Here is a 9,552-nt window from a genome sequence, read left to right as displayed (position 1 = left end):
CACACACACACACACACACACACACACACACACACACACACAAGAGGCTTGGTTAAAAAGAAAAGAAAAAGAGACATGTGGATGAGGGTGGTTGTTTAAGGAGACTCTGCCTTATTTCCTAGTACCTGAGCCCATAGAGCTGTCCTATTTCATATCTTTCTGACACATAGTTGTCCCTTAGTTAGATTTTCCTGTACTACCCAGACTACCATCAGTTCTTCTAGTGAATCTTTACTTTGTGTCCAAGAGAGCTAGAGTTGTTCTGCTCACCACAAAGAACACTAACGGGAACAGGGATTACATTACTTTATCAATAAGATATTTGAGATAATGTGTTAAATATTGTAACACAAACATGTGTTGCCTAAAAACTATATCGTTAACCTTAAAAATAAGAACTGCTAGTTCTTTTACTAGCAAAAAGTGGATTTATTCAAGAATAAAAGAGAATTCCAATCTGGGACAAACACGCTGCAGCAAAACCATAGGCAAGTCTGAGGAACAAAGGAGAGGCATGCTTTTTTTTTTTAATGTTCATTTATTGTTGAGAGACGGAGACAGAGTGTGAGCAGGGGAGAGCCAGAGGGAGAGGGAGACGCAAAATCTGAAGCAGGCTTCAGGCTCCGAGCTGTCAGCACAGAGCCTGATGCGAGGCTCGAACTCGGGAACGGAGAGATCACAACCTGAGCCGAAGTTGGGTGCTTAACCGACTGAGCCACTTAGGCACCCTGAGAGGCATGCTTTTTTAAGGAGAAAAGAAATAAGTTGGGAAGACTGTTATGTACTAAAAGTCCACTGAAGTAAATTGGGGGTTTGAAGGATGGTGGCTTTTTATTGGTGCAGCTGTTACTGAAGGAGATGAGGAAAGTATCTCTCTTCCTCTAGCTGGAATAGTATCCACGTGCAAGGTCAATTCTGTGTAAGGTCAAGTTCATCTCTTCTTGTGACTAGGAGTGGGAAGGCGTGAGAGCTCCCCCTGCCAAAACCTCCTGACTCCATTTTAGTGAGGTTTCCCTTTATTAATTTTCATAATATCATAGGTAAAATTGTATATAAAATCATATCCAGTACCTCAAGAATAAATTCCACTTCAACTTGAAGAAGTAAATAAGTTTTTCCTATGAGAAATGATGTAGTCCATATATCTTTATGCTATAGGCATAACTGTAACTGACTCTTGAGCTTTGAAGGGATTTAGAAAAAAATCTTCCCAAAATGTGTCACTTTGGCGTGTAGACTATTTTGAGCTGAAGGCAATCAAGACCCAGAGATTCAAGAAAAATTATTACCTCTCCCCTTAACTACCTAAAATAATTTAGATAGGGGGCCTGGCTCAGAAAGAGAGCTGTTACCATGAGGTAACTTTTTTATATGAATGACTTATCTGTAAGGCAGGGCAAACATACAATTACCAAACATCTCTTCTTATTGTCCTAGGAATCACCCTCCTCCCTTTTTGAGGCCCCAGACCTCTATCCCATTCCTTAGCTGAACATGGCGTATAGGCCTCAATTGTCCAACTTGTCCTTAGGCCTCCTATATAGTGCATAATTAAATTTGTTTTGCTCTGGTTAATCTGTCTTATGTTAATTTGGTTATTAGACGAGCCAAAGAATCTAGAAAGGTTAAATGATTTTTTTTTTCCCTTACCAAAAGCTTGAAATAAGAGGATATGTTTGGAGCAAGGGCTGCTGTGGTTTAGAACCCATGCTAGTTCTAGCAATGTTAGAAGTTAGTGTTCATTGCGCTTTTTCTTAAAATAATAATAAAATAATAATAATTAAGAAAAAAGGCTATAGAGAAAGGACATGCAGACTTTAAGGATTTCTAAATTGGAACGCCGTTGCGATCCTGATTCCGTCTAGTCTTTTGGCTTTGGCATTTCCAGAGCAGCGGAAAATATGCTTTTCATTAAGGGAAAGAGTTATCAGTTATCAGAACTTAAACTAGTAAGTTAAATATTAGCAGCCTTGGCACATTTTTTAAATGATGTGAATAATAATAAAATAATTAAAGTCCTATTTTAGTTTAATGCTTTCTGGCAAAATCAACACAATGTAACTGGATTGAGATTGGGGAGAATGAAACTTGATTTTAATCTAATATTAGTTGGTACAGGGTGGTTTTTTCCCACGCCTTCCCCAACTTCTGGCCCTTACCACCGCCAACATCATCCTCACTTCCCACTTCCATCCCCAAAAATCACTCAGAAAAAGTGAGAAAGCTGACTTGTAGCATCTGAAAGCATTTATCCCCGTTTTTCCCCCGGGGGTTGGGGAAAGCCATGTACAAAATCTGCCACATGAAATATGTACTTCTTTTTTCTTTTAATTTTATTTATTTTTGAGAGAGAGAGAGAGAGTGCACATGAACAAGCGGGGGAAGGGCAGAGAGAGAGGGAGACAGAATCCGAAGCAGACTCAAGGTTCTGAGCTGTTAGCACAGAGCCTGATGGAAGGCTCAAACTCACGGACTGTGAGATCATGACTTGAGCCAAAGTTGGACGCTGAACTGAGTGAGCCACCCAGGTGCCCCTGAAATATGTATTTCTAAGTATAATTGATTCAAAAAAGTGTCATGCAGATTTATGAAGTTTGGGTTCCTTCATAGTCCCTTTTTCTCTAAAAGGGAGCATTTTGATACCTGCTTGCCACTGTGGAGGAAATTTAATAAAATATGGGATTTTCTTTGTTTTACTAAAATATTGGGGTTTTCTCCTATATTCAGTTAAAAATAAGTTTTTAAATTTAGTTTTCATTTTTTTACTTTAGAGAGGGAGAGAGAGTGCAAGCGGAGGAGAGGGACAGAGGGAGAGCATCTCAAGCAGCCTCAGTGCAGAGCCCCACGGGGTCATTGTCACCACCCTGGGATCATGACCTGAGGCAAAATCAAGAGTCAGCCTTTCAGATGACTGAGCCACCCAGGAGCCACCCCCCCCCCCCCCCGCCAAGTTTTAATGAATATGCAAATTAATTATATATGCAAGTTATATTTGCATGTTATAATAATATCACATTATATTATAATACACCACTTAATAAATCACAGGATTATTTTATGAGCACGTGAAGTTATTCAGTTCATCACTTATACTTTTAAATTAATCAAAAGGACTTTATACCTGTAAGAAAAAAATGTAAATGTAATAATAAAAACAGTTTATTACTTCCAACAATTTTTCTTGTTAAAAACATTCCCATTGCTGCTTCATACCATTTTAAAAATTAGAAAGTTTATATATATACAGATGTAGTTAAAAAATATAATGGAAACTGAACTGGTACCCAATATGTGATAATTTACAAAATGTTCTCACGTGTTTTATTTTCATCACTGCAATATGCTATGCAAGTTTCATAGTGCAGTGTGCTAGGCACTGAATTTCCAAAGGCGGGAGGAACTCCTCCCCACCTCTGAAAAAACGAAGATCTGCTGAGAAATGTAGGATCCTGGTGATTCCCATTCTCTGTCCATTCACAATATGCTGTCAGCAACCCTTGTACATCACTCTCCCCCTGGCTTCTCCAAGGTTTGTTGCAAAAGCTGTGAATCTCCTCAAGCCTCTTCACTCAGAGTAGATAAAGGTATCTCACACTTTTCATAGAACCATGCCAAGGGTAGCTTCTCTCTTCCAATGCTCATGTGTGCATCAAGACTTTCTTCTCTTAACTATGATGGGAGTCTCCTTCTTTCTCCCAGATTTCTCCATATGTACCATATTTTCTTTATTATTTTTAATCTCTGTTTTATGGCTTTTTACCTTCAGCTTAGATGATCCGAACTACCCTTTTGGTTATAAACGCTGCCTCACTCTCACTGGGTTATTTGAGGTTTCTCTCGGCCTTCCCTCAACCACCAAGAAAGAGGGGTGTGGGTGTGGGCAAGAACAAACCGCAGTCACCAGGTGCGCTCACTTGGACTATGGTGCTGTATCTTCGGAATGCAGGATTGAGCAATGTGTTCTTCACACATTCAGTAGCAGTATGGCAGCACCGTGGCTCTCCTCCTTCCCTGCCCTCTCTCATTCTCATTCTCCCTCTCCACTCACCTCTCCTCCGCCCCCTCTCCCACTGCTCCTCCTTTCTGCTTCTTCTCCTTCTCCGTCTTCCATCCCTTCTCTTTCTCATTGAAATTGGTCTTTTCTTCATCGCCTTATTATCTCCATTTTACCTTGCTTTCAACTGCCATGGCAAAATCCGTCTTGTGTCTTCTCCTAATTGAAATTATATATTTGCCTTTAAAAAGTTGCTAAGTAGGATCAGGGTAGGCCCCTGGGGAAAAAAAATGTGTATCGGAGCACCTGAAGCGACACAAGAAAAAAAATCATCTACTGAATTCTCTTCTCATACACCAATTTTCTATCCATATTTAGAAACAAATGTGAGCCAATTAGTTTGATTACAGAACCCTTCTGTTTAACCATGATGCTCTGCTTTATGGGTACCTGATCAAGGATGTTGGGATTTGTGCTATCATTTTTTTAAATTGAATATGTAGTGTACTTTTTCCATTTAAAATAAAAATATATCCAGAGTACTAGATTTGGAGCAGCAAGCTCATGCAGAGACCTCAAGCTGAAAGAACAGTTTTCTTCCTGAGGATAAGGACCCAATGCTTAAAGCATGTCTATATCATTGAGAAAAGATCTTGATCCCTAGTGATATTCTGGCATTAACATGGATAAAACTTGTTTCCGGCACTAAACAAGGCTTGACTGACAGCTCCATGTTCTAACAGGCTTTCCCTATTCCTAGAAAAAGCAATCCTCCGCTGTAGAAAGAGAACAGTATTGGCATTTACATAGCCTCTTGACCAGGAATTGACTTGGAGCGAAATTTTTACTTAATAAACACATATGTACTTGCTTTAAAAGTACTCTAGGCTGACATAAAAATAAATCTGCGACAATAATCTAATAATACAATAATTAATACATAGTGAGTACTTACAATGTGTCAGTAACAACAAATCTATGAGGCAGAAATAATCATTTTTTTCTTACTGTATATATAAATGAATTGAGATACAAAGTAGTTAAGTGATATTTGAACACAAGGTGCCCAAACCATACCTTTGACCATTATTATATACGGCCTCCTTCAGCAATAGAAAAATTAGGTCCAGAATTCAGTCGTGATAGCCTCTATTATTACCAATATACCTCCCTCCGTCAAATAAAATCAATTCATAATTGATTAATCAATTCCAAAAGTCCCTTTCCCTTTACTCCAGTTACCTTTCAAGCTACTGTATTTTTTTTATTCTATAACTTGGAAATAAACTTTCTGAAACATGGATGCACGTTTTCTGTACGCTTCTCCAGGATCTATTTACTACTTGACCAATTAAAAATTGAATTTGCTTCAACTACCATACCAAAGTATTATGTTAAGGTTATCAGTGTCCTTGATTTTTTTAGTTTCGAAATCTTTTTCATTTTTTTAGTCTGCCAGTATCACTGGAACATTTGGCTCTTTTCTCTGCACCCATTTTCCCTCTCGTCCTTCTTAAAACTCTTTTATATTAATTCTCTCACTACTTTCCTTTTTTTCTGTAAGTTTCTTCTTCAGAATTCTTTGGCGATGTGTCCTGTTCAGACTGGCTGTTATTGCTGTACCCTTTTCAATCAAAATAGTCTCGTTAAAATCATTCTGTTTTCTTGCATGCCCTGAACCCAGTGGATGATTACAAATACTTGTTTCCAGCTAGATCTTTCTCTTGGGCAGCAGAATCATATTTATAACTATCATGTTGGCAGGGATACTTGGAGATCCCCCAAGTACCTTGAAAATGAGCATGTTCACACCACTCATTATCTTCTCCGCCAGCCCCACCCTGTTGATATAGCTATCCTAGTTCATGGTGCTGCTAACGGCACAGATTCCAAAACCAGAATCTTTCTCTCCTCCTCCTCGCCCCTCTCCAGACCAGTCTCATCGCATCCTGTCAAGGCTACATTGGAAGTTTTTCTGAGGACAGTCTTTTCCCATGATCAGTCACTCTTTCACCACCCCTTTCTCCATGGCTGATCTCGCTTCAAAGTCAGTAGGTCACTCTGAACTGTTCTGCCTTTCTCCTGTCAACCTCAACCGCATCCCCATTTCTATCTGTTGAGCTTGATGCTATCAGAATCACCATTTGCAAAAACTTCATTTTTTTCTTGCAAATGTCCTCATGGCCTGTAAGATGAAATCTAAGATCTTGATCAACATCAATGCTCAGATCACTTTTCTTGGTTAAGATTTCTCAGAAGTCAGAACATTTGAGTCCAGAAATGCTAATATCTCAGCAAATAAAACCCTTATTTCCTCCACTTAGGTCTAAGTCTGGAAAAGGGAGTAGACTGCAAACATTTCTGAGTTAACTAAATTTGGGCAACGTAAGGAAGTTTATAGACTACCCCACTACTTCTGTGGGAAGGAAAACTTCCTTTTCTTAACTTCTGTGACTAGCCTAAGAATTCAACTGGCATAACACAGTTTAATAGGAAAGAAACATACTCATTTTAATCCATTTTACGTGTGCATAGGAGTCTTCAGAGGGAAAATGAAGACCCAAAAAAGGTCATATGTTGGTGTACCTTTTTACACAAAGAACAAGAAATCATGGGGATGTGACAAGACAAAAAGGCTTGAGCAAGGGGCAGTAAATTGTGGGTCAGTGAGTCGGAAATGTATGGGGCAAGAATTAATGAACAATAAGGGTTATTTTAGTAAGTCTGTTTGCACAGGTCCATTCAACTCCCAGTCTCTGGTGACAAGGTTATTTTTCTCTTCCTGATACAGGGAGGGCACCTTTCTCATGGGAAGTTTTATGACCTGCTGTTAGATTGAAACGGGGAGGTCAGACTCCTTCCTGCATCTGCTGTTTCTCGAGCATCTTCAACTCAAAATAATCAATGCCAAAAAGTATATTTTGGGTAGCATGGTCTAAATCTCTTCCCTTCTATAATTTGGGAAGTTTTATGCTTATGCCTTGTCTTTACTACTCCCTATCAATTCTCAGGTTGGGTTGGGGTTTTTGTAAGACTTTGCAATTAAGCATGAAAATCCCTCTTGATAAACCACACATTCATTTATCATTGCAGTAGCCCCAGAGTGCTATTTCCTATGGTCTCTAGAGTGAGGCTGGCTGTCAATCATCTTCTAAAAGCATGAAAGCATGTGGTTGAATTCATTAAATTAAACCATTCAGAGTCCTGTTATTGATGACTATTACCCGTTTACCTAGCTTAGAGCCTTTGTTGCATTCTTGACTAAAGTTCATATCCTTCCTACAAAGCCTTGGCACAAAGAATGGTTTACCAGTCATTCTACCCTCAGATTCCAATCTAAGTCTTAATCTTCTCCCCACTCTCTTACCAAAAATCAAACTTCCAATTGCATCGATCTCCCAAAATTCACCTCTAATTATTGTTCTGAAACATTTCTCTCGCACAGTTATTGGACTCCTTTTTTGCTGTTATTATGACTGGTATGGCAATTATGAGTTTGTATTTTGATAAGCTGCTTACATGTCTGTCTCCCAGCCTAGATGGGCTTTGGGTACGTGAAGGATAAACTCTGCATCCTTTACATTTCTTCATCTACAGCTCATAAGATAATTCCTGGGATACAGGAGATACTCAGTATTTATTTAGTAGTGAAAAGAAGAAGGATTGAATTATGGAATACATGAATGAATAAAAATGACCTGCTATGGTATGTTTACTATTATTCCACTTCGGAGCTAAGCATTTCTGTTTATAGATGACTCTATAGTGTTTAAAGTTCTCTCAAAGGCACTTGATATTCATAACCTCACCATGAAGCAGACAGAACTGATATCATTTGTTTCATTTTACACATGAGGGCATTGGTTTTCAGAGCAAAGAGACTAACTTGAGATGATATAAAACTAGACCAGAACCCAGATCTTCTGACTTCATGAATAGCAAAATATAAAGTGACCTTAGAGTTTATATTATCTATCATTTATGGATAAATGGAAATTAACATGTCTAATATGATATAAGGTGAACTATCCATCTTTAATTTGTAGTAGAGAAGGATGAAATTCAAAATAATATGAAATATGTCCCTAAGATAAGACTCAGTTTTTTAAATGTAAGAGTAAGCTTTGAAAAGAATACATTTTCAACTTTTTTTTAACACTCTGTGTACCACATTTCTTCAAAAAATCTTTTCAAGTTTTCATATCTGTTTCAGTGAATACAGTTACCTGTTCCTTTAGAATACCTTCTAAAATGGATTAGAAATACATTCAATCTATGGAATATAATTACTAGTTATGTTCATATCTCAGATTATATGAAGTTTTATTTTGTTTGTGTCTGATGATTCTCTTTGAAACCACATAAATTAATAAGTTACTCCTCTAGAGAAATTTTGGAAGACCTAAGTCAGGCTAAATCTGTGCTAAAGTAGAGGAGAGTGGATAGAATGGGCTGTGGGTAAAGTTTCTGGAGAGGAAGAAGAGGTCACTGTTGCTTTTGATTTTTTTTTTAATATAGCCTTGGGGAGCCTTGGTGACTCAGTCTGTTAAGCATCTGACTCTTGATTTCAGCTCAGGTCATGATCTCACATGTGTGAGATCAAGCCCCACATAGGGCTCTGCTGGGCACGGAGCCTGCTTAATATTCTCTGTCTCCCTCTCCCTCTGCCCCTCCTCTGCTCACACACTCTCTAAATAAATAAATAAATAAATAAATAAATAAATAAATAAATCTGAATAATATTCCATAAAAATTTTTAAAAAATTAAATAAAATAAGGTAGCCTCATAATTTCAGTAGAACCAAATGACTAAAATTTGCATTCCAAAGGCAATGAAAAGGATTTTTAAAGTGTCGGTGATTGGTATCATCCACCCTTTCAGGTGCCTCACAATGCAGCGGGGAACAATACCGAGTAAACTGTAACACCGTAAAGGTCAGGTGGGGTTGTAAACTAAGACCTTTCTTTCTGGTGTTCTACGACTTCCCACTTAATTTATAATTTAATCTGAGGTACGTTGTACTGTTTATTCAGAGGCAATCCATCAGTCAAAGCACCAATGTGTGTCCCCCCCAGAAGTGACTAGTTTTGCTGCTTACCCAAAAGACCTGTTATCACGCCTGAACAAAGTAAGCTTTCCTATAAATAACCTATAAAAATACTTTTCCTGTCTACCTTTTCAAAAGGTACCTATCTCAGACCTCAATGTGCAGAAGATGCTTTTTCTTCTGACACTAATCAATAAACTAAACACCACTCTGTCTCTGTCCTGATGGCTAGCTATTCTTGCCCCTGGAAAGGATCAAAATAGGAAAATGATCAAAAATGAATTTCAGTTCATATTTCTGCTGGACTTATAATCCTTATTTGAAATCGGCTTCATCATTAATAGTTTTTTAGCTTTCTTTCTTTGTTTACACACAATAAAACTCTCCTACTTAAACAGAGTTTTATGAGTTTGGGTGAGTCTATACAATTGTGTACTCACCACCACAATCAACATAAAGAACAGTTCTATCTCTTTCTAAAGTTCCTCTTTCTCCTTTGCCGCCTGTCCT

This window comes from Herpailurus yagouaroundi, unplaced genomic scaffold (assembly GCF_014898765.1).
Source record: "Herpailurus yagouaroundi ecotype Mexico unplaced genomic scaffold, PumYag 182, whole genome shotgun sequence".
NCBI classification, from domain to species: domain Eukaryota; kingdom Metazoa; phylum Chordata; class Mammalia; order Carnivora; family Felidae; genus Herpailurus; species Herpailurus yagouaroundi.
The sequence above is the reverse complement of the archived record's forward strand: the minus strand, read 5'-3'. Positions refer to the sequence as shown.